Below are 9119 nucleotides of genomic sequence, written 5' to 3' on the forward strand. Positions count from 1 at the left end.
GTGAAATACAAGCTACGTTATCAGGAGCAGCTAACAAAAGAGCTACAGAAGAAAGGATAGATTGATTCATTGGCGTCGCATAGGGGGTGCACGTGGGTGCACATGCACCCCCTGAGCACGGTGGTGCACACCCTGTAGAAAGGCACCTGCGGGCAGTTGCAGCTCGCCACCCCCTGCTGCCGACACTGTCTGCAGGCAGTCCCGCCACCAACACTGCCGGCAGTGTCTGCAGGTGGTCCCCCCCCACCAACAGTGTGGTGGCTGCCTACAGGAGCTCCCCACTTGCAACCACCGCGCTCCTGCTGCCAACAGCACTGCTGCAGCCTGCGGGAGCTCACCATGCCACCCCAGCCTCCAGGGGCACTCTGTTCATGGATCAGTTAGTCGGTTTTGGGGGTAGCTGTGTTGGTCTCAAGACATGGGCAGGCAAAGTTCTTTGGGTAGATGTGATATCTTTTATTAGATCAACTGGGTACTTGGAAAAAAGTTTTTTGCAAGCTTTTGGGTACAATCACCCTTCTTTGGGCATAGGAAGTCTCTGCTGAGTTTCTAAGACTCCAAAGAAGGAGAGATGCTAAAAGTGTGACAGGATGTCAGTGAGAATGTAAAGAGGCGGAAATTAGGAAAACAAAAGGTAGAGCAGGAGAGGGAGGGGAGAAAATGAGGGTGAAAAAAAGTAAGTAAGGGAGACTCTACAGTAATACTTTTCCAAGGTGGAAAAGAGGATGAATATGAAAACGTAAATAGCTGGAAATTAGAAGACAAAGGGTAGAAAAGCAGGGGAGAGGAGGAAGGGGGGGGGGAAGAAAAGTGCAAAAGGTTAGGTCTGGCAGGTACGTGGTGAATCAAATGTTAGGCAGGTTGTAACATGTCATAAAACCAACGTCTGTATTGAGTCCATGATTTTTTGTTTCCAGTGGATTTATGAAGTGAAGTCCGTCGGCTTGTCTACAGAAGGTGTTTTGTAAGTTCCCTTTGAGGATTAGAACTGAGAGACCGGAGAGGGAATGATTGTCTTGTGAGAAGTGTGTCCCCACAGGTAACTGGGTGATCTTGCCTTTGATAGATTTACAGTGTGCATTCATTCTGGTGCGCAGTTGTTGTTTGGTTTCTCCTACATATTTTTCCATCGGGGCATTGGTTGCACTGGGTGAGATATAAAACATAACATTTCTGGAGCTGCAGGTGTAAGATCCAGGAATGGTGATGGGAGTGGTGGAGATGTGTTGGCAGGTTTTGCATTTCTTGTCCTGGCGTGGTCTGAATTCATTTGGTGTGGTTTGGGTCATAGGGAGTTTGCTTCTGTGATGAGGTTAGTAAGGTTTAGTGTTTTTTTTAAGGCTAGATGGTTCTGGAAAGATCTCTTTAAGAATTAGGTCTGCTTCTAGTATGGGTTGCAGTTGTTTGAGGATTTTCTGTGTAGGTTCCAGGGAAGGGTCATAACTAATGGTGTGCGGTTTGTGGGGATTTTCTTTTTTTACTGCAGCAAATCTTTCCGTGGTATCCAGGTGGCTCTTTACAAAAACACGATCTATCTCACTGGGGGAGTGTCCTTGTTGAGTGAAGCTATCACAGTTTTAGCTTCTTTCCTTCCTTGGAGTCTCAGAACAGCAGAGTATGCCTAATGCCTGAAGAAGGGTGATTGTGCCCGAAAGCTTGCAAAGAACTTTTTTCCAACTAGCCAGTTGGTCTAATAAAATATATCACATCTACCCAAAGAACCTTGCCTGCCTAGATTGATTAGTGAAACATTAAGACCATCACAAAAGAGAGAGGGGTGTTAATAACTAAAATAAGGAGTTTAGGAGGAGTTAGGTAGCTTATAATGAGCCACAAAGTCAAGTGATACCCTCACTGCTGCCTGAATAGAAATGCTGCTGCCACTGCCAGACAGTTAGTTTTAAATTTTAGGTGGACCAGGAATCAAAGGAGGATGCAACTGCATCTCTTCCTTTGGTCCGCCCTGGCTCTATTACAGTACCTGGCTATTAAGTGCTGTGGGAACCATTTTGCACTGAACAAATGGTTACTCTGGTATGAAACAGACCATGGGAGGGACCCACATGGCATGTACACCCATGTCACTTCCTCTGAAATAAATGTAGCTGATTTTCTCAGGAGCAACTTTACAGAACAATATTTCCTTCAGAGTAAGTGCTGTGCATGCTGCACCTGTTCCACTTTTCCTCTGGAGTAAACTGTGACTATACCAGAGTAAACATGCCATGTGTCTGCACCCTGAAACTGGAGGACATAAAGTAAAGTGCAGACCCACTACATAGCAGCAACTAATGTGGCAGTGGAAAGATCTCTAGATAAATGAGACACCTTTTACTCCAGTATCCAAAATAGGAAGGAATGTGAGAAATAACAAAAAGTAGAGATAAAGGATTGAATCCTTACAACACGTGAATTTTGTTCTGAGCATACCTACCACTTTCAGAGGGTTATAGGTATAACTGCTTAACTCATGAGCCCATAGGACTGCTGTTAAATGCTTTATGCCGTTTAGTGATGGATGTTAAAGAAAGCCCTTAAATAGATTTGTAGTATAGCTTAATATGACCCTAACCTGAGTATAAGACTCTTGCATATATTTCTGTTTCCATTGCCCTCTTCTTCCTGAAGTAGGAAATCATTAGTGGGTTCCCCCTCCCAGAGCTATATGCACGCTGAATGCACTGTACATGTCACCAAGTCTAACTGAGCCGCAGAAGTTGAGGTTGATCTGGTCTAAGAACAGCTGTAAGGGGGCTATGGGCTTGTAGCTCCCCTCCCATTGTACATATATCCATGGCTGACTAAGGCTCATTAGACTTCAAAGGACAGTATAATTTCCCTGACTTCATAAAGAAAGTCATTATCATGACAGAAAGTGAGCAACAGCTGATCCCCTCTCTCCCACACAACAGCCAATACCCTTTCATTAATCGCTTCTCTATTCTTGGAGGCATTGAATTATTTACATGCACTGATATCCAGCTTCACATAATATGATAATGCAGCAGCCAGAGTGTCTTATGTTGATGGCTAGAGGGTGAGGCAGATGGACAAGAAATCCATAGCCTTGATTTGCCTGAACTCCAGAGCAGTTGAGCTGAACAGATAGTAAACACCTTGTCACCCCAAGGGGTTGGGACAATAAATTACCTTTGAATGGAGAAACAGTACATAAGTATGCAAATTGAATGCAGACAGAAACAGCCTCTGGTTAAGCTTAGATTCCAAAAATGCTAATGTAGCCAAAGGGGCCCTGCAGTGTCTGAAAGGGATGTAGAGCAACATTGCAGCAGAAACACTGGGTTTGCTGTCCTGTGGCTTCAGTATTTGTACCGTTCTGGAATCTATTCCTGCCAGGGTGCAATGAAACCTATTCTTCTGCAGCATGTTCTAGTTGGTGACAGAATCTTAGTAGGGCCAAGAGAAATAAAATACCCTAATATTTCAATGATGAGTCTTGTATCTAAAGCCGAAGTTTTTAGGAGATTTTAGGTGACTCATTTATGGACTCTGTGAATTTTGTCTAAACAAGCGGTTGGAAATGTTATCTCTCAAACGTTCGTGAATGGACTGACAAAAGTGTGAGGGAATATATTGTTTTACATAAAGAATGAGCTTCTATAACTTTAGAAGAGGGACACATAAACACAACAGTCTTTGAGCTGGCAGTCAAATGCGCTAATGACTTTCACCAAAGACCCAGCTGCCTTTACAGACTAAGAAAGAATTCCATGTTAGCCAAGGGTAAGGCAATAACAGCTTTCCCTCTCTGGTTTCTGTGATAGTGAGCTTGCTGTCCTAATGCAGATGAAAAGCATATTGTTTGACTTTAAACTATCTCATTCACTTTTTAGATGTTTCCTATTTCAACAGCCTTTACATTTCAGGCAGTCCAGAACACAACATAGCATATGACCTAAGAAATTTTGAATTTATGATGCGTATATAATTGCATTAGGTTCCATAGTTTTATATCAGTTAGTTTTCACATCTCTCTCTCTTCGGATGCCCTTTGTGACCTCTGATGATCAAATTTCAACTAAAGATGGCAGCATATTGGATATTATAGTGAAAATTATATTATTTTAGACGCTGCTGAATTGGCTGCAGAGACAAAACACTGGGAAAATGTCTCATGCATTTGGTCTCTTTTTTTCCCCTAGACCTGCATTCTCTTTCAAATTATATCTTTTAAGGCTTGCTATATCCAATGCAGCTGCTGTGTATGTCTCCATCAAAAGTAACTGTCACTACTCGTTGACTGAACTGGTCATAAACTGGGTTTTAGTTGTTATTTTTTTCTTCTAGGAGAAAAGCAAAATCTTCGCCAGCATTCCCTGGTGCTTCCTTTCTGTGGTTATATTCAGAGAAAGAAACCCAGAAAAAGTTAGAGGAATTTTATTTTTACTTATTTGGGAGAGGGGTATCTGGTATCCTTTTAACTCCTATCAAATGTTAATAAAATGTCATTTTATTTTAATCAATGTTTCACTCTGTTGTCCATTCACTTTCCAAGGAACTTCCATTGCATATCAAGCTGTAATTTATTTACCAGTATACAGGAAAAAACAACATAATTCCACCAGCGAAGCCAGTTCTACCCTGCCCTCTCCAATGGAGATATTCCTCTTCACTATAAATATATATAGCCGCCTGTCGGTGCAGACAGAAGTGACAATTTTCATCCTATTTTGGCCTCTGAAAGTGCTTTACAGCTGTGACCAAACACAAGTGCATGGCTGCAGAGTGCTTTAAAAGGTCCCAATCCCACAAAAATCCCACCCTCTTGCAATAAGGGTTCAGATAAAGATGCTCCAAACCACAGCATCTTCAGTAATTTGTGTCTGAGCTGCCTTTCAGCCCCAGTGCTGTTTTCAGAAAGGGAGGGGGGAAAGCGAGCAGAGGAAGTTTAGTCTGAGGTTTTTTCAGCCAGCACTGGAGGATGGGGCAGGTGTATTGGAAATCCCCTCCCCCACAATGGGTGGACTCCACCCATTCCATCCTCCAGCACCAGCTGGGGAACCCCCAGGACAGCCTCAGGCTGGGAGGATGGAGGGGCATTGCTAAGGGAAACCATCTGCAGGCTTGCAGCCAGCAGCTGGATTCCCCAATCCCCGGGACCCAACAGCAAACTTCTGTTGGATTTGGGGGATCATTGTAACTTGTGACGCTTCCTGTGAAGTGAATTATACTAGCAAGCTGGTCTTTTATCTGTGCCTTGTATGACTGCTTGCTTCATACAGTCTGAAATACTATTGAGTACTATACTGAAATCCACAGCCTTAAGGTCTGCATGTGGCTTTCACATAATCCAGGAGTCTCTCAGATAAGAGAGGAAGATTCCCATGTGCACAGTGCTCTGAGGGTGTTATACAGGAGCCAGTTCAAAGACAGTTAAGCATGAGCACTCTCCTTTTCTCAAGACCCCTTCACAATCTCATTTTGATCCCTGTCTCTCTCAAGATTTCACCATCCATCTTTTAAATTCACTAGCCAAAAGCTGAGTTGGAGGGTTGTGGGGATGGAATAGGAAATATCTCTCAAGAGGAAATTCAGTCCATACAGCCTAGGCTTCTGAGTAATAAAATGCTTCAGAAGCACTCTGTGAAACAAAATGGGGCAAAATATGTAATGGGGCTTGGGGACTGCAAATTCACTGTATTGTCTGCAGAACTAACAGAAGTGACAATTTTTTCCCAATCTGGCCCCTAAAAGTGCTTTACAACCATGGCCAAACACAAGTGCACAGCTACAGAATGCTTTAAAAGGGCCTGATCCCACAAACGTCTTAATCCTGATTACATGAGGGTTCAGATGAAGGCACCCCAAAGTGGAGCGCCTTCAGTAACTTCTGTCTATGATTGCCAGGAGCAGGGCTTGGCTGACACAGCCCAGCACTGCTCCCAGACCTGTTTTCAGAATGGGATGCCGGAAAGGGAATGGAGCTCACTCTGGGGGTTGCCCAGTTGACACTGGAGGGTGTGGCGGGTGGATTGGCCCCACAAGGTAGTAGGCTCCAATCCACTCACCCCTATACTCCACCATAACTAGGAAGCCCCAGGAAGACCTCCCTCCCCTACCTTCTCCCCATCCCATCCTGAGTCAGCCTGGGAGCTGGGAGAAGTTAGGGAAAGAGGCTGCACAGCTTCTTTCCCTAGATAGGCTCCATATTGGAGCTCAATCTCCCACTCTTCCAACCCAACAGCTAACATTTGTTGCATTGGGAGGATCGGTCTAACTCACGGTGTTTTCTGTAGAGCCCCATGAGCTAGACCCAGGAGCTGCACTTCTGTCTGCAACTTAAGAATTAACGCTGCATTATTTTTTGATCAATAGAAATGTATAATCCACTTTAGCCAGTGGGTGGCAGCAAAGGACCTCGCAGGTGGATCTTTACTCCACTGACAGTCAGCTATGCTCTGATCCAGATTTAGGCTCTCTTAGCCAGGTTTTTTCTCAGACATAATCAAACTACTCTCCAGCCAAAAGCCAGAGTCCCCCTGTCCTTTCCAAACCCAAGGTAAGGGCAGTGAATCAACCTGAAGTGCTGTGCCCTAGTTACCTCCTTCCAGAGCAAAACTGTTCAATCATTCCTCCCTTCTCTCTGGGAAGATCTCTAGGTCTCCTAGCTAGCCTCTTTAATAATCACTGAATCCTTCCCAAGTGTCTACCAGCCATACTTAGAATAAAGCTAGTTGTTCCATGGCATTCTGCAACTCTTAAAAGGGAGATAGTCCCATTAAATATCTGTTGTTGAAAAACTGAGCATTCTAATAGAGGCTGGTACAGTTTATGAGTTAACATAACATGGGAATGCAGGATTTTCCATATAAAGTAACAAAACAGGTCAGTCTGATCCAGTGGCTTGCTTCCAAAAGAAATGCCATGTTTGGAAAAAAAATATACTGCTTGCCATGGACTTAATCCAAATTCATCTAGGCTTTCCTGTCTACCAGCACAACATGAGTTCACAACACAGGGTCCAACAAGGACTTATAAGGAAAGAAATAGCATTAAGAAAAGATAAAACAAACACCATTGCCAGGAACAGGCTGATCAAACCCCATTTAGCCCTAGTCTACTTCTGAACTGTCTCCATTCACTTGCCGAAGAGCTCCTCCTGGAATCAGTGTGGATTTAGGGCACAACTGACGTGCTCTTCACAGCTCACCAGCTGCAGGAGAAACGCCCGAAACAACATAAGCCAGGATCCTTCTGAAATAGAGATGCCCATCAAAATTCATCACCATTCTCTGCCTGCTCCATGACAGTACGTAAGCAGTGCTTCTTAGTAATGGATCTATCACAGATCCCTTTGAGGTTAAAACAGGAGTTAATCAAGGCTGCATCCTCTCAATATTCCTTACCGCAATGCTACACCTGACCACCAACAAACTTCCAGGTGAAATGGAGCTAAACTACTGAGTGGATGGTAAGATGTTTAACCTCAGATGACTCTGAGCCAAAACCAAGACCACCTCAACCTCAATCATTGAGCTTCAGTACGCTGATGATGCTGTAGTGTGTGCTCACTCGGAGGCAGACATTCTGGCAATTGTTGGTGTCTTTTACCGAGGCATACAAAAAAATGGAACTGACTGATGTTTAACATTCAGAAAACTAAGGTCCTCCACCAACAAGCTCCTAATGAACAGTCCCCAGGTCTGGTAATCCAAATCTACAGTGAGACGCTGGAGAACATTGAGTATTTCCTGTACCTCAGAAGCCACTTCTCAAAGAAGGTTGACATCAAAAAAGAAATCCAACATTTTCTCAAATGTGCAAGTGCAGCCTTCGGATGCCTGAAGAAACAGGCATTTGAAGATTGTGATATCAGATCAAGTAATCGTGCTCCCCACCTTGCTGTATGGTGCTGAGACATGGACAATGTGCAGGAGACATCTAAAGTTGCTGGAGAAGTACCATCAATGCTGCCTGAGGAAGCTCCTTTGAATCCTGTGGGAAGATAGATGCATCAATGTTAGTGTCCTCCAGCAAGCAAACACCATGACTATTGAGGCAATGATAATCTGACAACAACTTTATTGGGCCAGCCATGTCATATGGATGCCAGACTCCAGATTCACAAAGCAAGTTTTATTCTCCAAGCTCAGCTAAGGTGCATGCTCAAAAGAGGAGCAGAGAAACTGCTTCAGGGGTGTCCTCAAAGTCAACTTAAAAAAAATGCAACACTGATGTCAGCTCATGGGATATTATTATCCATGACCACCCCAAATGGAGAAAGCGTCTACTTCAGGGATCTCAGTACTTTGAAATCTCACGAAAACAGCAGGAGATGAAACAGTGTGTTGCAAACCAAAATCAAGAATCCAGCACCACCCACCTCACATGGAAACACATGTCCAATCTGCAGTAGAGCCTTTCAATCCTGGATAGGCCCTATCAGCCATCTTTGGACACACAGATAAGACAATCATGGAAGACAATTGTCCTCAGCTGCGAGGGAGTGCCAATGACTTCTGATTTGGACAAATATTTTTTTCACAGCTATTTCCATCTACTCAGCAAAGGTTTTATCCTCTCCCACAGATATCATCTTCAGAATTCTTAGGTCCCCTTTTCACATTTATAGTTAAAGCAAACAGTGCTTAAAATGATATCAGTTAAAACAGATCTGGCCACATAGGAAAAAATCCAATTTTATTCAATAACTAAAGTGCAGCTTAAGACTGAGTTACCCAACAATTGTGTAGGAGGGATTTTGTTATACCCTCCAGGCATGTATGGGCCAGATTCTGTTCCATTCTGCTAGAGTTCCTGAAAAACTGTTAATGCAAAAGTTCCTCTTCCTCTTCCTCTTCCTCTTCACTGCTTTTTTGTGACTCAGTCTTAAGGGTTAGATGATGGCTTGCTCAAAAGTAGATGCATTAATGGATTTTCATGATTTGAACAGGCTGGAATAGAATCACATTTAGGTGCTTAAGTCTACTTTTAGATGCCTAATAAATGGAATAGAATCTGTCCATAAGTGCCCCCATTATAGGAATAGGGAGACATCTTCGTGTCTCTAGAGGTGTCTCCAAAGGGTAATAGAATTGCTCCTACAAAATAGTTAGGTAACTCAGTCTCCAGCCACACATTTGTTGTCTACTTGATTA

This window comes from Gavialis gangeticus, unplaced genomic scaffold (genome assembly GCF_001723915.1).
Source record: "Gavialis gangeticus isolate Ggan-Ray unplaced genomic scaffold, GavGan_comp1, whole genome shotgun sequence".
In the NCBI taxonomy this organism is placed as follows: Eukaryota; Metazoa; Chordata; order Crocodylia; family Gavialidae; genus Gavialis; species Gavialis gangeticus.